We start from the raw sequence: 23648 nt of genomic DNA on the forward strand, positions 1-23648 counted from the left end.
CAGGGGCGTGCAAGAGATGCTGTCGGTGGCCCGAAGAATTGCGGGCCACTTTCGGCATTCAGCCACCGCGTGCCGAAGACTGGAGCACCAGCAAACACTCCTGAACCTACCCTGCCATCATCTGAAGCAAGAGGTGGTAACGAGGTGGAATTCAACCCTCTATATGCTTCAGAGGATGGAGGAGCAGCAGAAGGCCATTCAAGCCTTTACATCTGCCTACGACATAGGCACAGGAGGGGGAATGCACCTGACTCAAGCGCAGTGGAGAATGATTTCAACGTTGTGCAAGGTTCTGCAACCCTTTGAACTTGCCACATGTGAAGTCAGTTCAGACACTGCCAGCCTGAGTCAGATCATTCCCCTCATCAGGCTTTTGCAGAAGAAGCTGGAGACATTGAAGGAGGAGCTAAAACAGAGCGATTCCGCTAGGCATGTGGGACTTGTGGATGGAGCACAAGGATTCCTGAACCAGGATTCACGGGTGGTCAATCTGTTGAAATCAGAGCACTACATTATGGCCACCGTGCTCGATCCTAGATTTAAAACCTACGTTGTATCTCTCTTTCCGGCAGACACAAGTCTGCAGAGGTTCAAAGACCTGCTGGTGAGAAAATTGTCAAGTCAAGCGGAACGTGACCCGTCAACAGCTGCTCCTTCACATTCTCCCGCAACTGGGGGTGCGAGGAAAAGGCTAAAAATTCCGAGCCCACCTGCTGGCGGTGATGCAGGGCAGTCTGGAGCGAGTGCTGACATCTGGTCCGGACTGAAGGACCTGCCAACGATTACTGACATGTCGTCTACTGTCACTGCATATGATTCTGTCACCATTGAAAGAATGGTGGAGGATTATATGAGTGACTGCATCCAAGTAGGCACATTAGACAGTCCGTAAGTATACTGGCAGGAAAAAGAGGCAATTTGGAGGCCCTTGCAGAAACTGGCTTTATTTTACCTAAGTTGCCCACCCTCCAGTGTGTACTCCGAAAGAGTGTTTAGTGCAGCCGCTCACCTTGTCAGCAATCGGCGTACGAGGTTACTTCCAGAAAATGTGGAGAAGATGATGTTCATCAAAATGAATTATAATCAATTCCTCCGTGGAGACATTCACCAGCAATTGCCTCCAGAAAGTACACAGGGACCTGAGATGGTGGATTCCAGTGGGGACGAATTAATAATCTGTGAGGAGGGGGATGTACACAGTGAAAGGGGTGAGGAATCGGACGATGAGGAGGAGGTGGACATCTTGCCTCTGTAGAGCCAGTTTGTGCAAGGAGAGATTGATTGCTTCTTTTTGGTGGGGGCCCAAACCAACCAGTCATTTCAGTCACAGTTGTGTGGCAGACCCTGTCGCTGAAATGATGGGTTTGTTAAAGTGTGCATGTCCTGTTTATACAACATAAGGGTGGGTGGGAGGGCCCAAGGACAATTCCATCTTGCACATCTTTTTTCTTTCATTTTTCTTTGCATCATGTGCTGTTTGGGGACTATTTTTTTGAAGTGCCAACCTGCCTGACACTGCAGTGCCACTCCTAGATGGGCCAGGTGTTTGTGTCAGCCACTTGTGTCGCTTAGCTTAGCCATCCAGCGACCACAGTGCACCTCTTTTTTTCTTTGCATCATGTGCTGTTTGGGGACTATTTTTTAAATCGACCATCCTGTCTGACACTGCAGTGCCACTCCTAGATGGGCCAGGTGTTTGTGTCGGCCACTTGGGTCGCTTAGCTTAGTCATCCAACGACCTCGGTGCAAATTTTAGGACTAAAAATAATATTGTGAGGTGTGAGATGTTCAGAATAGACTGGAAATGAGTGGAAATTATGGTTATTGAGGTTAATAATACTATGGGATCAAAATGACCCCCAAATTCTATGATTTAAGCTGTTTTTGAGGGTTTTTTGTAAAAAACACCCGAATCCAAAACACACCCGAATCCGACAAAAAAATTTCAGGGAGGTTTTGCCAAAACGCGTCCGAATCCAAAACACGGCCGCGGAACCGAATCCAAAACCAAAACACAAAACCTGAAAAATGTCCGGTGCACATCACTAGTATAAATGCCATCTTCATCAGATGAAGTATCCGAAACATGCGTGGATTGTGAGGAAGAAATGGCCCGCTTAGATGACCCTTTGGTCCTGGGGGGGCGAGGGTCAGGCTTTTGTTTAACCAAGGACTGATTTAACTGCTGTAACTGAGTATACAGAGAATCCACCCATGGTGGATTTACAACAGGGACAATATGTGATTGTACAGGCACAGGAGGTCCCACAGGGGGAGCAAGTCTCATTACTAGCATAATCAGTAAATTAGAAAAAGCAGCTCAAGGTGGGTCTTGGTGTGCCACCGGTGCTGCAGGCTGACCGAGGGGTACAGAACCCCCAATACCTGGACCCTGAGCTGGAATATTTTCCTCAGATAAAGCCGCAGCGTCAGCACTGCATGACGCAGGATCAGCCACGGATCTCCTGCCCTGTGACCAGAATTAAGCAAAACGTCATCATCCCGCTGTCGGATTCTCGTGGGGGTTTGGATCCCATATAAAGAGCTGTGCGTCGCCGCCATTTTCACTCCAGTCCCGGAGAGTGTAACGAGAGGACGTGTCTCCATCCTCAGTGTCTGTGTTGGAGGGAAAGTGGGGTGGCGATTCCAGTGCTGTCTTGTGCTGCTCAGTCCAGTGTAGTTTCTTATGCTGCATCAGTCCAGTCACAGTGGTGGTGTCCTCTGCTACAATATGTCTAGTGTAGCTGTATAAGTCCAGTGCAGTGGTGCTTTGTTGTCCTGCATCAGTCCAGTGGTAGCGTCTTGTGCTGCATCAGTCCAGTCACAGTGGTGGTGTCCTCTGCTGCCATATGTCCAGTGCTGCTGTATAAGTCCAGTCCAGTGGTGCTGTGTTGTTATGCATCAGTCCAGTGGTGGTGTCTTGTGCTGCATCCGTCCAGTCACAGTGGTGGTGTCATCTGCTGACATATGTCCAGTGCTGCTGTATAAGTCCAGTCCAGTGGTGCTGTGATGTGCTGCATCAGTCCAGTGGTGGTGTCTTGTGCTGCATCTGTCCAATCACAGTGGTGGTGTCCGTTGCTGCCATATGTCCAGTGCTGCTGTATAAGTCCAGTCCATTGCAGTGGTGCTGTGTTGTCCTGCATCAGACCAGTGGTGGTGTCCCTGTGTTGCTGTATAAGTCCAGTGGTACTGCCGTATATGTCCAGTGATACTGCCGTATATGTCCAGTGATACTGCCGTGTATGTCCAATGATACTGCAGTATAAGTCAAGTGATACTGCCATATACATCCAGTCCAGTGGTACTGCCGTATAAGTCCAGTGGTGCTGCCGTATAATTCCAGTGTTACTGCCATATAAATCCAGTCCAGTGGTACTGCCGTATAATTCCAGTGATACTGACATATAAATCCAGTCCAGTTGTACTGCCGTATAAGTCCAGTGGTACTGCCGTATAATTCCAGTGATACAGCTGTATAATTCCAGTGGTACTGCCGTATAAGTCCAGTGGTACTGTCCTTTGCTGTATATTATTTACTACATTTAAAGGGGTTATTAATATTTAATCCAAATAATTTTTACAGGGTTTGCCCTGTGTGGTGTAGGGATACACTGTCCTGTGCTGCATATTGTGTTATATAACTTCAGAAAAATAATGGAAAACAAAAATTTGGAGGATAAAATAGGGAAATATCAAGAACCACTTCCTCCTAGTGCTGAAGCTGCTGCCACTAGTCATGACATAGATGATGAAATGCAATCAACGTTGTCTGCCAAGGCTGATGCCCAATGTGATAGTAGAGGGCATGTAAAATATAAAAAAAGCCAAAGTTCAGTAAAAAGACCTGAGGAGAAACATAAACTTGCCAATTTGCCATTTATGACACGGAGTGGCAAGGAACGGTTAAGGCCCTGGCCTATGTTCATGACTAGTGGTTCAGCTTCACATGACGATGGAAGCCCCCATCCTCCCGCTAGAAAAATGATAAGAGTTAAGCTGACAACAGCACAGCAAAGAACTGTGCGTTCTAAGATGGTATCACAAATCCCCAAGGAAAGTCCAAGTGTGTCGGCTGTTGCAATGCCTGACCTTCCCAACACTGAATGGGAAAAGGTGGCTCCTTCCACCATTTGCATGCCCTCTGCAAGTGCTGGAAGTAGCACCCACAGTCCAATTTCTGATATTCAAATTGAAGATGTCACTGTTGAAGTACACCAGGGTGAGGATATGGGTGTTGCTGGCGCTGAGGAGGAAGTTGACGATGAGGATCCTGATGGTGATGTGGTTTGTTTAAATAAGGCACCAGGGGAGACAGTTGTCTGTGGTATGAATAAGCCCATTGTGATGCCTGGGCAAAATACAGAAAAAGCCACCTCTTCGGTGTGGAATTATTTTTCCACAAATCCGGACAACAGGTGTCAAGCTGTTTGTTGCCTTTGTCAATTCGTAATAAGTAGAGGTAAGGACGTTAACCACCTAGGAACATCCTGCCTTATACGCATTCATCAGAAGAGCATAATGTCACACCCCGCGGGTAGCGGCGGCCGCGCTTGCCTCTGCGGGTGTCCTGGATGGCCTGGCGTCTCTCCCCTCCGGCGGCCTCGGGGGTCCGGCGTCGGGTCGGCGGGTCTCTCCGGCGGCTCCCGGAGCGAGGGCGCCGCCATGCTGCTCTAGATTAGGTAGGCGGAGCGGGGCTGACGTCATCTGCCCGCTCCGCCAATCAGACTAAGGCGGGAGGTTCAAAGCCAGACGCCGAGCAGGGAGCCGGCGCCTGTGTATCATCATTCTGCTTGTCAGAAGCAGTGATCTCCAGAGCTCCCTTGTTCCTGTTTCCGCTGTGCTTTCCAGTATACCAGTGTCTCCAGTGTCTCCAGTGTCTCAGTGTTTCCTCACGCCTCCAAGCGCCCGAGCGCCATCACGCACCTCCGTGCCTCCAAGCGCCCGAGCGCCATCACGCACCTCCGTGCCTCCAAGCGCCCGAGCGCCATCACGCACCTCCGTGCCTCCAAGCGCCCGAGCGCCATCACGCACTTCCGTGCCTCCAAGCGCCCGAGCGCCATCACGCACCTCCGTGCCTCCAAGCGCCCGAGCGCCATCACGCACCTCTGTGCCACCAAGGTGCCCGAGCGCCATCAAGCACCTCCGTGCCTCCAAGCGCCCGAGCGCCATCTCGCACCTTCGTGCCTCCAAGCGCCCGAGCGCCATCACGCACCTCCGTGCCACCAAGGCGCCTGAGCGCCATCAGCACCTCAGTGCCTCGGCACCTCAGTACCTCAGTACCACGGAACCTCAGCACCACAGAACCTCAGCACCTCTGTGCCTCCGCACCTTAGTACCACAGAACCTCAGCACCTCAGTACCTCGGTGTCTCAGCACCTCAGTGCCTTCAGTACCTCAATAATACCAGCACCTCTGTACCTCAGCACTTACCACTTTTACTAGTCTTGTTTTTCAGGAGACCTTCATCATTCCTCCGTGCTTCCTGCTTACCGTCTTCATCCTGTATGAAGAAGACCTACATCCGGCCATCTCTATTGCGACCCAGTAGCGGTTCCTCTTCCCTGTCACCGGAAGAAGCCCCGAGTCCACAACACCCTTCGACCAGGTCAGTGATAGTATACACAGGCCTCATGGACCCGGGGAATCGGAACCCAGAAGCAAGTGCCATCCAAGATCTGGTTTCCCGTGTTCAGAGTCAGGAAGCGGCGCAAAACCAGGTGATGCGGTATCTCCAAGAACTATCCGGCAGGTTGGATCAAATTCAGGTTTCCCTGGCTTCAGTAGTTCCAGTTCCAGCTCCAGTACCCACTCCGGTAGTCGTTCCTGTTAATGCTCACGCAGTGTCCGGTACCAGGTCACGCCTTCAGCTTCCCACTCCCTCTCGCTACAACGGCAACCCGAAGAATTGCCGTGGTTTTCTTAACCAGTGCGAGGTGCAGTTTGAACTCCTCGCACACAATTTTCCCACGGATCGATCCAAAGTAGCATACATTATTTCCTTGCTTGAGGGTTCAGCGTTGGAATGGGTGTCTCCTTTATGGGAGCGATCTGATCCTTTGGTTTCCAACTACACTAATTTCATCTCATCTTTCCGCAGGATCTTTGATGAGCCTGGCAGAACGGCCGCTGCCTCTTCAGATCTTCTCAGAGTTCGACAAGGCTCTCGTTCAGTGGGTCAGTATGTGATTAATTTTCAGACCATAGCTTCCGAATTGCGCTGGGATAATGATGCCTTACGGGCCGCTTTCTGGAACGGGCTGTCCGACCGTCTTAAAGACGAATTGATTACAAGAGATTTGCCAGATTCTTTGGAACAGTTGATCTCGCTCTGTGTGAAAGTGGATCTCCGCATGCAGGAACGAGTTGGCGAACGTTCTCGGTCTGATCGGTGCAGATTCCGGGCTCCTCCGTCTAAACCATCGGTTACGACAGCTCCAGACGAACCCATGCAGATTAATCGGTCTCGACTGTCTCCAGAGGAGCGACAGCGTCGGCGTGAGAACAAACTTTGCCTCTACTGTGGAGCCGCGGATCACTTCCTCAAGTCTTGCAAAGCTCGCCCGGGAAACGGGCAATCCTAGCCTGTTCCGGGGAAGTCAAGCTGGGTGTGGTTTCTCAATCTTCTCCAGAAGTGGACTGTTTACTCTCAGTATCTTTGTCTACTAAAACAAAAGTCAAGACCGGTATGGCTCTTTTGGATTCAGGTGCTGCTGGGAATTTTATTTCTCTTTCCTGCGCCCAGAGTTTGGGTTTGAAATTACAGTTGGTCGAGCGACCTATTACTATTACAGCCATTAACGGGGTTCAAATTCCTAACGCCTTGATTACGAGTCAGTCTGAGTCAATTCAGCTACAAGTGGGAGCTTTACATCATGAACAACTGAAGTTTCTAGTTATTCAGGAAATGTCTCATGATCTCGTTTTGGGTCTTCCCTGGCTCAGGCTACACAACCCTCATGTCGACTGGGGGTCGACACAAATAATTTCTTGGAGTCCTTTCTGCCGATTGAATTGTCTTACTCCTGTCGTTCCACTCCGTGCATCGGCCAAGTTGGACGTGGAGTTAGTTCCTGAGGCTTATCGAGAGTTTTTGGATGTCTTCTCGGAACAGGCGGCTGATAAATTACCTCCGCATAGGGCTTGGGACTGTCCCATTGAGCTCATTCCTGGGAAAATACCGCCCCGAGGTCGCACTTATCCTTTGTCGGTTCCAGAGACACAAGCTATGTCTGAGTACATTAAGTCGAATTTGCAGAAGGGCTTCATCCGTCCCTCCACTTCTCCAGCGGGAGCTGGCATCTTCTTTGTAAAGAAAAAAGATGGAGGGCTGAGACCATGCATTGACTATCGTGGTTTAAATGAAGTCACCATTAAAAACAAGTATCCTCTGCCGCTCATCACAGAGCTTTTCGATAGAGTGCGTGGAGCTCGAGTATTTACTAAGCTTGACTTAAGAGGAGCATACAACTTGATACGTATTCGTCAAGGAGATGAGTGGAAGACGGCTTTCAATACGAGAGACGGGCATTATGAGTACCTGGTAATGCCATTTGGCCTCAGCAACGCCCCCGCTGTCTTTCAAGGATTCATTAATGAAGTCTTTCGAGATATGTTGTATCTGAATGTAGTAGTCTATTTGGATGACATTTGGATTTTTTCAAAGAATCTTTCTGAGCACCGACTACAGGTTAAGGAAGTACTCCTTCGGTTGCGCAAGAATCATCTTTATGGCAAGATCTCCAAGTGCACCTTTGAGGTTCCTTCTATTTCATTTTTGGGCTACATTATTTCTGGAACTGAATTGCGTATGGATCCGGAGAAACTTTCGGCCATCCGGGATTGGACTCAACCTCTTTCCTTAAAAGCAGTGCAACGATTTCTAGGATTCGCAAATTATTATCGGAAATTTATAAGAGGTTTCTCTACCATCGTGGCACCTATTACGGCTCTGACTAAAAAAGGGGCTGACCCAAGCAATTGGCCTTCTGAAGCAGTAGCAGCGTTCAAACAGTTGAAGACCGCCTTTATATCTGCTCCCGTACTTCAGCAGCCAGATTTCCTAAAACCATTCTTTTTGGAGGTTGATGCTTCCACGGTAGGCATAGGTGCTGTACTCTCGCAATACGCCTCAGATGGGAAGTTGCATCCGTGTGGGTTTCATTCTCGCAAGTTCTCCCCTGCTGAACTAAATTACACCATCGGAGACAAAGAGCTACTGGCAATTAAATCTGCGTTGGAAGAATGGAGGTATCTTCTGAAGGGTGCTAAACACTTAATTACAATTTTTACGGACCACAAGAATTTACTGTATCTAAAGACGGCCCAATGTTTGAACCCCCGTCAGGCAAGATGGGCGCTCTTCTTTACCAGATTTTCCTTTATCATCAAGTATCGGGCTGGAACTCTAAATACCAAGGCGGATGCCCTATCCCGTTCAGTGATGGCTTCCGATGAGGAGAATACAATGGGGAAGGCATTAATCCTCAGTCCCATCTCTATTTCTGCAGCTCCCACTAGGTTGGGTCCTCCTCCTGGAAGAATGTCGGTACCAGTTAAATTTCGACCGAAACTGTTGCAGTGGGCACACACTTCTAAGTTTTCTGGTCATCCGGGAGTTCAGAAAATGTGGGAATTTCTGCGAAGATCATACTGGTGGGACACTATGAAAAAAGATGTTCAAGAGTATGTCAATTTGTGTCCTCAATGTGCTCAGCACAAAACTCCACGTCTGCCGCCTGCGGGTTTGTTGCATCCTTTATCCATTCCTAAAAGGCCTTGGACTCATATCTCGATGGACTTTGTTACTGAATTACCGCTCTCTAAGGGTCATAACACCATTTGGGTGATCATTGACCGATTCTCTAAGATGGCACATTTTATTCCGTTGACCGGATTACCCTCCGCTTCCAAGTTGGCCCTGTTTTTTATCCAAGAGCATTTCCGCCTGCACGGGTTACCTCTGGAAATAGTCTCAGATCGGGGAGTACAGTTTACAGCGAGATTCTGGAGAGCCCTCTGTTCAACTCTACAAATTAAGCTCAAATTCTCTTCTGCTTACCATCCACAGACTAATGGGCAAACTGAACGCGTCAATCAGGATCTAGAGACTTTTCTCCGTATTTACCTTTCCCCTTCTCAAGATAACTGGGTGGAGTTGTTGCCGTGGGCTGAGTTTGCCCACAACCATCTTTATCATTCTTCTACTGGTGAGTCTCCATTCTTTATTAATTATGGATTTCATCCCCAAGTTCCGGAGTTGCCCATTTGTCCTCCAGAAGAAGTTCCTGCTGCAGCCTCAACTCTCCGACATTTCACTCAAATTTGGAGCCGAGTTCATGCCAATCTTAAGAGGGTTTCCGGTCGCTATAAATTCTTTGCGGATAGGAAACGACGAGCAGCTCCTCAATATAAGGTTGGTGACAAGGTATGGCTCTCTACCCGCAATCTTCGTTTGAAAGTACCCACCATGAAATTTGCCCCAAGGTTCATTGGTCCTTTCTCAGTGCGGCAAGTCTTGAACCCGGTCGTTTGCAAACTGGAGTTGCCTTCCCACCTTCGAATTCCAAACTCCTTCCACGTCTCTCTCCTCCGCCCCCTCATTCTAAATCGGTTCCACTCAGCATCTCCTAGGCCAACTACTACAGTGTCTGAAGCTGGGACAGAATTTGAAATCAAAGCTATTCTTGACTCTCGTTATTTTCATAAAAAATTACAGTACTTGGTAGAGTGGAAAGGTTATGGTCCTGAAGAGAGAAGTTGGATCAATGCTACTGAGGTAATGGCTCCCCGACTGGTTCGAATCTTCCATTCCAGACATCCAACTAAACCCGGAAAGTGTCCAGGGGCCACTCCTGGAGGAGGGGGTACTGTCACACCCCACGGGCAGCGGCGGCCGCGCTTGCCTCTGCGGGTGTCCTGGATGGCCTGGCGTCTCTCCCCTCCGGCGGCCTCGGGGGTCCGGCGTCGGGTCGGCGGGTCTCTCCGGCGGCTCCCGGAGCGAGGGCGCCGCCATGCTTCTCTAGATTAGGTAGGCGGAGCGGGGCTGACGTCATCTGCCCGCTCCGCCAATCAGACTAAGGTGGGAGGTTCAAAGCCAGACGCCGAGCAGGGAGCCGGCGCCTGTGTATCATCATTCTGCTTGTCAGAAGCAGTGATCTCCAGAGCTCCCTTGTTCCTGTTTCCGCTGTGCTTTCCAGTATACCAGTGTCTCCAGTGTCTCCAGTGTCTCCAGTGTCTCAGTGTTTCCTCACGCCTCCAAGCGCCCGAGCGCCATCACGCACCTCCGTGCCTCCAAGCGCCCGAGCGCCATCACGCACCTCCATGCCTCCAAGCGCCCGAGTGCCATCACGCACCTCCGTGCCTCCAAGCGCCCGAGCGCCATCACGCACTTCCGTGCCTCCAAGCGCCCGAGCGCCATCACGCACCTCCGTGCCTCCAAGCGCCCGAGCGCCATCACGCACCTCTGTGCCACCAAGGCACCCGAGCGCCATCAAGCACCTCCGTGCCTCCAAGCGCCCGAGCGCCATCTCGCACCTTCGTGCCTCCAAGCGCCCGAGCGCCATCACGCACCTCCGTGCCACCAAGGCGCCTGAGCGCCATCAGCACCTCAGTGCCTCGGCACCTCAGTACCACGGAACCTCAGCACTCCGGTGCCTCAGCACCACAGAACCTCAGCACCTCGGTGCCTCCGCACCTTAGTACCACAGAACCTCAGCACCTCAGTACCTCGGTGTCTCAGCACCTCAGTGCCTTCAGTACCTCAATAATACCAGCACCTCTGTACCTCAGCACTTACCACTTTTACTAGTCTTGTTTTTCAGGAGACCTTCATCATTCCTCCGTGCTTCCTGCTTACCGTCTTCATCCTGTATGAAGAAGACCTACATCCGGCCATCTCTATTGCGACCCAGTAGCGGTTCCTCTTCCCTGTCACCGGAAGAAGCCCCGAGTCCACAACACCCTTCGACCAGGTCAGTGATACATAAGCAGTCCACTGACACCTAAATCCTTTCTTCCTCTTGTACCCAAGCTCCTGCAAGCCACACCACCAACTCCCTCAATGTCAACTTCCTCCTCAGTCAGGAACGTCAGTAATCCTGCAGGCCATGTCACTGGCAAAACTGAGGAGTCCTCTCCTAACCGGAGGATCCTTGAGTGTTACGCCTACTGCTGCTGTTGCTGCCGCTGCTGTTGTTGCTGCTGGGAGTCGATCGTCATCCCAGAGAGGAAGACGGAAGACCACTTGTGCTACTTCAACTAAGCAATTGACTGTCCAACAGTCCTTTGCCAGGAAGATGAAATATGAAAGCAGTCATCCTGTTGCAACGCGGATAACTGAGGCCTTGACAGCTATGTTGGTGTTAGACGTGTGTCCAGTATCCGCGATTAGTTGAGTGGGACTTAGAGAATTGATGGAGGTAGTGTGTCCCCGGTACCAATACCCATCTAGATTCCACTTCACTAGGCAGGCGATACCGAGAATGCACAGAGACGTCAGTAAAAGTGTCCTCAGTGTCCTAAAAAATGCAGTTGTACCCACTGTCCACTTAACCACAATGGAACAGGGCAGACTAAGGACTACATGACTGTGACAGCCCACTGGGTAGATGTATTGCCTCCCACAGCAACAACAGCAGCGGCACAAGTAGCAGCATCTCGCAAACGCCAACTCGTTCCTAGGCAGGCTACACTATGTATCACCGTTTCCGTAAGAGGAACACTGCTTACAACCTCTTACGGAAACTGAGGGACATCATCGCACAATGGCTTACCCCAAATAGACTCTCCTGGGGATTTGTGATATCGGACAACGCCACCAATATTGTGCATGCATTACATCTGGGCAAATTTCAGCACGTTCCATGTTTTGCACATACAATTAATTTGGTGGTGCATAATTTTTTTTTTAATTACAGGGGCGTGCAGGAGATGCTGTCGGTGGCCCAAAAAATTGCGGGCTACTTTCAACATTTAGCCACCGCATGCCAAAGACTGGAGCCCAGCAAACACTCCTGAACCTGCCCTGCCATCACCTGAAGCAAGAGGTGGTAACGAAGTAGAATTCAACACTCTGTATGCTTCAGAGGATGGAGGAGCAGCAAAAGGCCATTCAAGCCTATACATCCACCTACTATATAGGCAAAGGAGGGGGAATGCACCTGACTCAAGTTCAGTGGAGAATGATTTCCGTCTTGTGCAAGGTTCTCCAACCCTTCGAACTTGCCACACGTGAAGTCAGTTCAGACACTGCCAGCTTGGGTCAGGTTATTCCCCTCATCAGGCTTTTGCAGAAGCAGCTGGAGAAATTGAAGGAGGAGCTAAAATGGAACGATTCCACTAAGTATGTGGGACTTGTGGATGGAGCCCTTCATTCGCTTTGCCAGGATTCAAGGGTGATCAATCTGTTGAAATCAGAGCACTACATTTTGGCCACCGTGCTTGATCCTAGGTTTAAAGCCTAGGTTGTATCTCTCTTTCCGGCAGACACAAGTCTGCAGAGGTTCAAAGACCTGCTGGTGAGAAAATTGTCAACTCAAGCGGAACGTGACCCGTCAACAGCTCCTCCTTCATTTTCACTTGCAACTGGGGCTGTGAGGAAAAGGATAAGATTTCCTAGCCCACTCGCTGGCGGTGATGCAGGGCAGTCAGGAGCGAGTGCTGACATCTGGTCGGAACTGAAGGACCTGCCAATGATTACTGACATGTCTACCTACTGTCACTGCATATGATTCTGTCACCATTGAAAGAATGGTGGACGATTATATGAGTGACAGCATCCAAGTAGGCATGTCAGACAATCCAAATGTATACTGGTAGTCAAAAGAGGCAATTTGGATGCCCTTGCACAAACTGGCTTTATTTTACCTAAGTTGCCCCCCCTCCAGTGTGTACTCCGAAAGAGTGTTTAGTGCAGCTGGTAACCTTGTCAGCGATCAGCGTAGGAGGTTACTTCCACAAAATATGGAGAAGATGATGTTCATCAAAATGAATTATAAATTCCTCCAGGAAGACCAGCAATTGCCTCCAGAAAGTACACAGGGACCTGTGATGGTGGATTCCAGTGGGGACGAATTAATACTCTGTGAGGACATGGATGTACACAGTGAAAGGGGTGAGGAATCGGAGGATGAAGTCGACATCTTGCCTCTGTAGAGCCAGTTTGTGCAAGGAGAGATTTATTGCTTCTTTTTTGGTGGGGGCCCAAACAAACCAGTCATTTCAGACATGTCACACAGTCGTGTGGCAGACCCTGTCGCGGAAATGATTGCTTTGTTAAAGTGTGCATGTCCTGTTTATACAACATAAGGGTGGGTTGGAGGGCCCAAGGACAATTCCATCTTGCACCTCTTTTTCTTCTTTGCATCATGTGCTGTTTGGGGACTAGTTTTTTAAAGTGCCATCCTGTATGACACTGCCGTACAACTCCATGGGTACTGCCGTATAAGTCCAGGGGTACTGCCGTATAAGTCCAGGGGTACTGCCGTATAAGTCTAGTCCAGTGGTGCTGTCTGGTGCTGCATCAGTCCAGTGGTGGTGTCTTGTGCTGCCATAAGTCCAGTGGTGGTGTCCTGTGCTGTATATTTATTTACTCCAAATAAAAGGGTTATATGCATTACTTATATTATTATCCAAATACTTTTTACATGGTGTGCCCTGTGTGGTGTAGGGGTATGCTCGCCTGTGCTGCATATTAGTATAATAGCTCCAAATAAAAGGGTTATTATTATCCAAATTAATTTTACAGGGTTTGCCGTGTGTGTGTGGTTTAGGGTGACGCTCTCCTGTGCCACCAATATTGTGCGTGTATTACATCTGGGCAAATTCCAACATGTCCCATGTTGTTTGTGCCACACACTTGTGTCGCTTAGCTTAGTCATACAGCTGCCTCATTGCACCTCTTTTTCTTCTTTGCATCATGTGCTGTTTGGGGCCTAGTTTTTAAATCTGCCATCCTGTCTGCCACTGCAGTGACACTCCTAGATGGGCCAGGTGTTTGTGCCGCACACTTGTGTCGCTTAGCTTAGTCATACAGCCACCTCGGTGCAACCTTTTGGCTTAAAAACAATATTGGCCCTCATTCTGATTTGATCGCTCGCTAGCTAATTTTAGCAGCCGTGCAAACGCATAGTCGCCAATCACGGGGGAGTGTATTATCGCTTTGCAAGAGTGTGAACGCCAGTGCAGCCGAGCGTTACAGAAACATTTTGTGCAAAATAAGACCAGCCCTGTAGTTACATATTCTGTGCGACTGCGATGATTGCTGCGACGAAGATCCCGGAATTGATGGCAGGTACCCACCCTGCAAACGCATGGACACGCCTGCGTTTTTCCAAACACTCCCAGAAAACAGTCAGTTGACACCCATAAACTCCCACTTCCTGTCAATCTCCTTGCGATCGGCTGTGCGAATGGAATCGTCGCTATAAGCAGTGCAAAACAATGATGCTCTTTGTACCCGTACGCCACGTGTGCGCCTTGCGGCCCATACGCATGCATAGTTTTGCCGTTTGTTTAAATGATTTCTACGCAGCGAACAATGGAAGCTAGCGGAATGAGGGCCCTTGTGAGGTGTGGAAATGAATGTTATTGAGGTTAATAATACCGTAGGATCAAAATTACCCCCCAATTCTGTGATTTTAGCTTTATTTATGGGTTTTTTTCTTCAAAAATCATCCAGATCCAAAACCAAAACACGAATGGGTGGTTTCAGCAAAACCAATCCAGGTCCAAAACACAAGCATGGAACCAGAACCAAAACCAAAACACAAAACACGAAAAGTGCCCGTCGCACATCTCTAAACTTACTTCTAATCCTGTATCTGATTTCATGTCTTTGGGACGGTTCTGTTCCTGTATGTGCTCACCCCCCTTAATTGCACTGTGTGAGCATTCCCAGGCCCGTTATACAGCTCTGGGATCAGATTCCTTACACTTCACCAGAGTTTTAAATCCCATTTATAGAAGCCTGCTACATGTGACCTGCCCAGGAGAGAGGATCAACATCCACAGCGAGCAGACAGGAGAGTGCTTATGGGCAAAGAGACTCTGTACTGACTAGATAGCTGGCAGAATTAAACAGCAGAACAGGGAGGAGAAAGACACAAACAGACAGATCTCTGGCACTCTCTGGTGTGACTTGGAGACAAACATTAAAGGATAATATAAAGTTCAGAGGAGACTCTAATGGGAGGACTAAACTGTTAATGCGAGAGAAAGATCCAACCTGAGGTCGATTTCCTTGGATGTATTAGACGGGTAAGAAATGATTATGTGTACTGTACATACTGTATTGATGCCTGTTTTACACACACACACACACACACACACACACACACACACACACACACACACACACACACACACACACACACACCTATCTATCTATCTATCTATCTATCTATCTATCTATCTATCTATCTATCTATCTATCCATCTATCTCATGCAATTATTATGTATTAACAAGTACCTTAGTGTTCACACATACTTAAAGGAGGTCTAGTTCTAAAATATAAATCCCCTCTACTTTAATTATACAATATAAACATACCTCCCAACTTGATAGATTGTGTAGCCATACCAAAAACCCTTGCGGAAACCAGCTTGAGAGTAGGTGCGAGTGGTCATACTTTATGGGAGTGTGTCCAGCAGCGCACCCATTCACAAGGCAAGTGAATGGAACATTCCTCTCAAACTTGCAAACCAATTACAACATAGTTAAATAATGACAGTTCGGAGGTATGAACTGTGTTGCTGTTTTCCTTCAAGCATTGTTTGTATGCCTGTGATATGTTGTTTGGAATAGGATTTGCAGTACAAGTTTTTAATCTTATTTTCTTACCAATAAAAACTAGAGATACTTTCTGCCCTATGGGTTCCAGCTGTTGATCACAATCTGTCCATCTGGGATTTTCTTGCCCTGTTCTCTCACTTCTCTTATCCATCAAATCAAACTCCTTTGTGGCATAACCTCTCTTTCCATCGGGGCCAATTACCCGACATGGCTTTTAATTGGACCGCAGCTGACATCATCCCCTTCCACACATCTAAGGCAGATTTGCCCCCAAATCTTTTGCTCAGATCCGGGAGAAGCACCTTATACCTCACTCCTGCTTTTGTCAGTATCACCAAATTCGGTTACTTCGTAACCTCTTCCCTCACCACCTCTGATTCCCTCCACAACCCCACAGCAATGAAGTGCCTTAGTATCCACTGACCTATGGACAGAGGTATTATCTCCAAATTATACCATTCTATTTTAACCCTGGACCATCCTCCTCTGGACACTCATGAAAATGCCTGGAAGACGGATCTAGGAACATCTCTGGATGAGGAAAGCTGGGAAGCAGTTTTCAGATATATTTAAATGTTCTATTATTGTCTCCATCAAGGACAATTTCTATAAAGTAAGACTCATTGGTATCTTGTCCTGAAGCGCCTGCACCAAATATACCCTACTGCTACTGATCTCATGTTTTCTCGTTTGGTGATCCTACCCACTCATTAGACCCTTCTGGATTATGGATCAGTCAATCATAGCCTCTGTAGCCCCTCTAAGCTCTCCCCTCTCCCTGGCTTCACTATTCCTTTGTGCCCAAGACTGCCAGCTACACAAGCCTGTCGCCGAGCTGATCCCGCATATATCTTGTTCAGCCAAATACCAGATTGCTAGGGCCTGGAAGAAACCCTCTCCCCGGCCCACCTAGAGCTTCTCTACAGAATTTGGTTTGTTTCTAAGATGGACTACATAACTGGTCTCCAAAACAGCACAGTGGATAAGTTCTATGCAGTTTGGTCTCCCTGGTATAGGATTGATAATGCGTCCCTTTCTGGTCTTGCTTAGTTCTTCGATTTATATCCCCATTCCCTTTACTGTATACCCTTTCTGCTGCCCATCTTTCCTTCTTATTTTACCCCTTCATCCCATCCTCAGATCCCTACTTTCTCCCCTTAATGCCATTTTCTACCGTGTCTTCTCTGGTTTTGTTTAGTTTCTTACTTCTTTAATAAATCATTCTTTCTTTTGCTCTCTTGGTTTACTGGGCATCCACTCTCAAGATTTTTTGCCTTCATAACCCTCCATTTCCCTTATCAGTTTCTCCTGGTTTACTTGGAGGTCCTGTTCTCCAGCCAAAAACAACATCACCACCTTTCATATTTTTCTTTGTTTATGGTTCAAAATTCCATCTGCCGTCAGCTTCAATTCTCAATACCAATTAATATGGGATGCAGTTACATTACCGGCAATCAGGATCCTGGCAGTCAGTATACCGACACTGGAATCCCGACCACTGACAATGCCAACAGCCAGAATCCTGGCTAACAGGGGCTATTCCCAGTCGTGGGTGTCCACGACACCCATAGAGTGCGAATAGAACTTGTGGCGAGCCACCGACCCTGCAATCCCGCAAGAGTCTTCATTGTGCTCTCCCCCCTGCTGGCATTCTGGCGGCTGATATCTCGGCGTTGGTATGCTGACTGCCGGGATCTTGGCCGTCGGCATACCATACTCAACCCTTCAATATGATATCCTTAATTTGTAGAATTGTGTTCTTTCCCAAATGAACACTCCTCTGCATAAAATAGCTAGAGGTAAACACGCAGCACACTGAAAAGAACCACAGCGTCTGTGAAAACAGAGATGACAAAAGGCTCCATTGATCAGCAGACAAATATGTAACTGTGTGCTACAAGCAAAGGCAAGTGAGCAGCTAAAGAATACTACACCTGCAGTAATGTAGTGTAAAGCAGCGTACAGGCCCACAGGGCTGGGAGATCATGCTATAGACAGGGCATAGCAAAAGCAAACAATAATAAATAATTATATAAATCCCAACTAGACATTTTTTGCTGAGAATCCTAGGTAAGAATCCTAGGTAAATAATAATAAATATTATTTGAACTATTAATTCACTTCATAAAATCAAATCTCTTCATAAACAGACATTATATTCTAAGATGTTATCCTCACACTTAGGGTCAACCTGTTATAGGGGTATATTTATACTAAGTGCTTCATCGCGCCCTACGGGTGCTCTTCACACCGTCGCAAGGGTCTACGCCCCCTTAACCCCTTCACGCCTTTCTGGGATTCAATACTTGTATTATATGGAGTATTACCTGCATTCCTAGTTTTGTTAGTGGTTAAATATACTAGATGAAAGGGCATCCGATGGTGAAGGGGGCATAGCCCCTTGCAACTGTGTGAACAGCGGCTGCAGGGCACGATGTACAGAATGTAGCGGGTGCGGGGGGGACCGCAGATGGGGGAGGGTGTCTATAGATGCTGCGGGTGGAGGGGGGGCAGATGCAGGGGGGGGTGGATGGGGGAGAGGGTCGGGAGGTGCTGTAGGTGGTGGAGGGGAGGGGCGGGAAGTGGTGGCCATGGATGGGGGAAGGGGTCCAGAGGCACTGTGAGTGGGGGAGCAGTGGGGTTGCTGCAGATGGGGGAGGGGTAGGTGCAGGGATGTCGCGGATGCGGGAGGGTGCTGGGGGTGGGGAAGGGGTGGGTGCAGCTGTGCCGCCAGTGGGGGAGGGGCGGAGGTGCTGTGGGTGGGGGAGGGGCAGGTGCGGGGGTGCGGAGGATAGGGGAGGGGGTCCAGAGGCGCTGCGGGTGGTGGAGGGGAGGGTACAGGGGTACTGCGGGTGGGATGGAGGTAGGTATAGTATATATATGTAATACAGAGGCAGCATACAGTAGTATATATGCAGTATAAGACAGGGGGGAGTTGGGTTACCCTGTATGTGCCAGTTGATGACGCTCTCCAGCGGCTCCAGCCTCTGGATGATCGGCAGGGTGTCCCCCTTGTCCTTAGCCTCCAGCCGCCTGCTATTGCTGCTGCCCCCACCGCCGGTGTCGGGTGGCTTCAGTGGACGCACATGGCGGCCGGAAATGTAGTTGGTGACCCAGCCCACGTAGAGCAGGAAGAGGATGTTACTCATCCCGCTCAGGATCACGCAGTTGGCCAGGAGCGGTTTGGTTTTCCCGGTACAGACCATCCCCATCTCCCTCCATATAGCAGGGACCAGGGGGGAGCCCGGTGACCGGGAGGGGCTCAGTGGCATGGGATGTGCCGCACGGTCACCTTACCGAACTCTCCGCCACTTCTCATCGCAGTGACCGGCAGCAGCCCCATGAAAGAGCGGGGACCAAGCGGGAGCCAATCATGTCGCTACATGGCCGTCCAATCACAGCGCAGCCTTCCGCCATGTGTCCAATGGCTGGCAGCGGGTGACAGGGCTTGGGCAGAGGCTTAACCCGCTGCCGCTGCTGCTGTTTCCGCACAATCCAGCAGTCACTATGTACTGTTATCAGTAATTATATCTATCCTGCGGTCACTATGTACTGTTATCAGTAATTATATCTATATATCCTATTCTCCTGTGTATTTTCCTATTATCCTATTCTCCTATATCTCCTAGATCTGTGACTTGACTCCGCCCAGCGTTGTGACTCCACCCAGCGTTAGCAAATGAGTCACAAAGTCACAGATCTGGGCTAATATATAGGAGATATCCCAGATTGTACTGCAATTACCATATGATAATAACGACTAATAGTGAAAATCTTTGCTCCAGTTTAGCAGAAAACCCTTGCCAGGCACCAGTAAGAGCCTGTGCTGGGCACAGAGCTGGAAGCAGAGTGGCGCTTACACTATCACATTGCCTCCAGGTTCAGACCTGGCCAGCCCAATGCACATGTGCAGCGTGTCTCTGGTCAAAAGGTTGATAGTAATCATAAAGTTGACAACACAATGTTGACATTAGAATATTGACATGGTTCAAATTGTCGACAGGCACGAGGTTGACATCCTGAAACTGTTGATGGGTTCACAATGTTGACATGCTTCCAGGAGGGTTAGGCTGCAAGGGTAGGTTAGGGTTAGGCTGCATGGGGGAGAGGTTAGGTTAGGCTGTGTGTTTGGGGGGTGGGTGGGGTTAGGCACTAGAGGGAGGGTTAGGGTTATGCTGGGGGGTAGGTTAGGGTTAGGCGGTGGGGGGTTAGGGTTAGGCACTAGAGGGAGGGTTAGGATGTTGGGTAGGTTAGCGTTGGGCGGTGGGGGGTTAGGCATTAGAGGGAGGGTTAGGCCGAGTACATACTACAGGGATGTTAGGAGGATTTACTGTTTTGTAACCACAACTCGCCTACATTGTGTAGTGTGTACGCCTGATTTGTGAGCTTCTATGGACACTAGTGACGTCTTCCAGTCAGCTCTGCTACAGGGCCGATGAAAGATGCAATGTAAACGGACGCAATGATAATGTCCTTCCGTCTTTCATATGTGTATGACCATCCGGGTGCGGTTCAATAGCTCTACAGTAAAACAGATAAACAGTCAATAGGTCAACCTGAAATGGTTGACATGCAAAAGGTCGACAGGGTCAAAAGGTTGACATGGAAAAGTTTGACAGTAGAAAAGGTTGATGGGACAAAAGCTAGACAGGGTCAAAAGGTTTACATGGAAATGGTCAACACAAAGTAAGTGACACCTGTTTTTATGTGGGGTGGGGATCAATTTGTAAGTTTTACCATATCTGAGCCAAATTATTGGAAATGTGTACCCCTGCGGGCTCTTTCGCTCCCATTGCTTCGGGCAAGGGACATTGGGGGTCATTCCGACATGATCGCACGCTAACGTTTTTCACAGCGCAGCAATCAGGTCACTACTGCGCATGCGTTTGCACCGCAATACGCAGGCGTGTCGTACGGGTACAAAGCGGATCGTTGCTGTGCGATGAATTTAACGGAGAATCCATTTGCACAGCCGATCGTAAGGAGATTGACAGGAAGAAGGCGTTTATGGGTGTCAACTGACCGTTTTCTGGGAGTGTTTGGAAAAACGCAGGCGCGTCCAAGCGTTTGCAGGGCGGGTTTCCGGACACGCTGAAGTGATCGCAGCGGCTGAGTAAGTTCTGAGATACTCAGAAACTGTACAAACTATTTTTGTACCGCTCGGCTGCACATGCGATCGCACCCTTACACAGCAAATATACTCTCCCCATTGGGCGGCGACTATGTGATCGCACGGCTGCAAAAAGTAGCTAGCGAGCGATCAACTCGGAATGACCCCCATTGCTCTGCTGCTGCTGTGCTCGGCACAGGTTATAATTATCCCCTTCATAGTTGACCTTTTGGAGCTGTCAACCAGTTGAGTTTGTCGGCTTTAAGCACTATCTGTCTTTTACCTGTCGACCTTTTCACCATGTCAACCTATTCACTCTGTCAACCTTTTGTATGTTGACCATTTGGGGTCAACCTATTGACTGTGTATGTTTTTACTTAAGCATTTGGTGGCCTGATGAACTGTTTGGGGACTGCCCCTGAGACCTGCACCTAATACAGACTGGTGGGATGTGTATACCAGAAATATCCAGACGGTGTGGATTGGTTGTGAAGGAGAGACGTGCCCCATTAACCACATGTGTTGTGGTATGTTTGTCTTTTATATTTTATTGTGAGTGTGATGTACTAATAAAATCTGTTCCATTTTTAAGACTACTGTATATTGCACGATCATGTTTCTCTTCTCTCGATGAGTACATCGTGAGATCACAGTGCAAAAAGTCTGGAGTCAATTCTAAAGAAAAGGTTTTTATTAAAAAAGTAAGCATCACACTGTATAATTCATAGGAGAAATTGTTCTTTTGCGCCATATCTGGGACATTTTTTGGTTATATGTTGTTTACCTAAATAGATCTGTGGAGCCTCTTTTTGTCACAGAGGCAGCATAGGAACTTGTTTTGTGTATTTGAAATTCAATTTTTTGGAAAATCGTACTGTAGTTCTATGACCGGATACCAATCCCCGCTAGTCCGGGACTGAAGGGAATTTATCGTGATGATTGGCAGTCGATCTAGTGTGTACCCAGCCTTAGGTTTAGCCTGTAGTGCTAGGTTAGGGTTAGATTGGGTGGGGGGAGGTTAGGGTTAGTCACTAGACGGAAGGTTAGGGTTTGGCTGCGGGGGGGGGGTTAGGGTTAGGCGGTGTGGGGGAGGTTAGGGTCAGCCACTACAGGGAGGGTTAGGGTTAGGCTGTGTGTGTGGGGGTGTTGGGGTTAGGTACTAGAGAAAGGGTTAGAGTTAGGCTGCGGGGTTGGGTTAGGGTTAGGTGGTGTGGGGGGAGGTTAGGTTCAGGCACTAGAGTGTTGGTTTGGCTGTATGGAGGGGTGGTTAGAGTTAGGTCGCAGGGGTGGGTTAGGCTATGCATGGGGGGGTAGGGTTAGGTACTAGAGGAAGGGTTAGAGTTAGGCAGTGGGGATAAGTTAGAGTTAGGTTGTGTTGGGGGAGGTTTGGGTTAGGCACTAGAAGGAGGGTCAGGGTAAGGCTGCAGGGGTAGATTAGGGTTAAGCTGTGTCTGGGGTGGTTAGGCACTACAGTGACTGTTAGGGTTAGGCTGTGGGGGTAGGTTAAGTGTACATGGGAGGTTAGGGTTAGGCACTAGACGGACGATTAGGGTTAGACTGTGGGGATAGGTTAGGGATAGGCTGTGTGGGGGGCGGTTAAGGTTAGGCACTAGAGTGAGGTTTAGGGTTGGGCTGTGGTGGTAGGTTAGGTTGTATAGGGGGAGGTTACGGTTAGGCACTAGAGGGAGGGTTAGGGTTAACTTGCAGGGGTAGGTTAGGGATAGATTATGTGAAGGGAGGTTAGAGTCAAGCACTAGAAGCAGGGTTAGGGTTAGGCTGCGGGGATAGGTTAGGGTTAGGCTATGTGGGGGGAGGTTAGAGTTAAGCAATTGATGAAGGGTTAAGGTTAGGCAACGGGGGTAGGTAAGGGTTAGGCTGTATGGGGGGTTAGATTTAGGCACTAGAGGGAGGGTTAGAGTTAGGTTGCCGTTGTAGGTTAGGGTTAGCCTGTATGGGGGAGGTTAGATTTAGGCACAAGAGGATTGTTAGGGTTAGGCTACAGGGGTAGGTTAGGGTTAGGCTGTATGGGGGTTAGATTTAGGCACTAGAGGTAGGGTTAGGGTTAGGCTGCCATTGTAGGCTAAGCTTAGCCTGTATGGGGGAGGTTAGATTTAGACACAAGAGGATTGTTAGGGTTAGGCTGCGGGTGTAGGTTAGGGTTAGGCTGTGTGGTGGGAGGTTATATTTAGGCACTAGAAGGAGGATTTAAGTTAGTCTGCAGGGGTAGGTTGGGGTTAAGCTGTATGGTGGGAGGTTACATTTAGGCACGAGAGGGGTTAGGATTAGACTGCGGGGCTAGGTTAGGGTTAGGCTGTGTGGAGGGGAGGTTAGGGTTAGGTACTAGATGGACGGTTAGGGATTAGGTTTAGGGATAGGAGAAACACTCACCAAAATGCTACATCATCTGAGGTCTGCATCAGAAGTGACTGTCATTTGGCCGTTGGGCAAAACCATGGGGATATTCTGAGTTGATCACACGTAGCAACTTTTTGCTGCCCGTGCGATCAACTAGACGCCGCCTATGGGGGAGTGTATTTCTGCATAGCAGGGCTGCAAACGCTTGTGCAGCCCTGCTATGCAAAACAAATTTTGTGTAAAGGAAGTGTTAGGGTCTCCTGCTCTGTGCTGCCACGTCGTCATGGCAACCGGGAGACAAGTGCTAGCGGAGTAACCTGAGCGTAGCTGATACTCCGGTTCGGGTCTTTTGCTGTGCAGTGGTTACAGGCTCTGTGCACGGCAGGGGATCC

General features: G+C 49.0%; 1 protein-coding gene and 1 long non-coding RNA gene across 5 annotated transcripts in view; one reads left to right on the forward strand and one right to left on the reverse strand.

Annotated features, from left to right (window-relative positions):
• The window catches only part of LOC135056540 (uncharacterized), a 50060-nt gene extending 34451 nt beyond the window's left edge, over positions 1-15609 (reverse strand). The window contains exon 1 of the long non-coding RNA XR_010244005.1: positions 15549-15609. This is a non-coding gene — a long non-coding RNA (uncharacterized LOC135056540). The remainder of the gene's footprint in view (positions 1-15548) is intronic.
• TACC2 (transforming acidic coiled-coil containing protein 2) overlaps positions 14985-23648 on the forward strand; it is a 310387-nt gene continuing 301723 nt past the window's right edge. For 2 of the 4 annotated variants that reach the window (XM_063961851.1, XM_063961854.1), the window contains exon 1: positions 14985-15255. The gene's annotated coding sequence lies outside the window, so the exon portion shown is untranslated. The remainder of the gene's footprint in view (positions 15256-23648) is intronic. The other 2 variants (XM_063961853.1, XM_063961855.1) reach the window with 1 other exon arrangement.

Source organism: Pseudophryne corroboree, chromosome 3, assembly GCF_028390025.1.
Source record: "Pseudophryne corroboree isolate aPseCor3 chromosome 3, aPseCor3.hap2, whole genome shotgun sequence".
Classification (NCBI taxonomy): Eukaryota; Metazoa; Chordata; class Amphibia; order Anura; family Myobatrachidae; genus Pseudophryne; species Pseudophryne corroboree.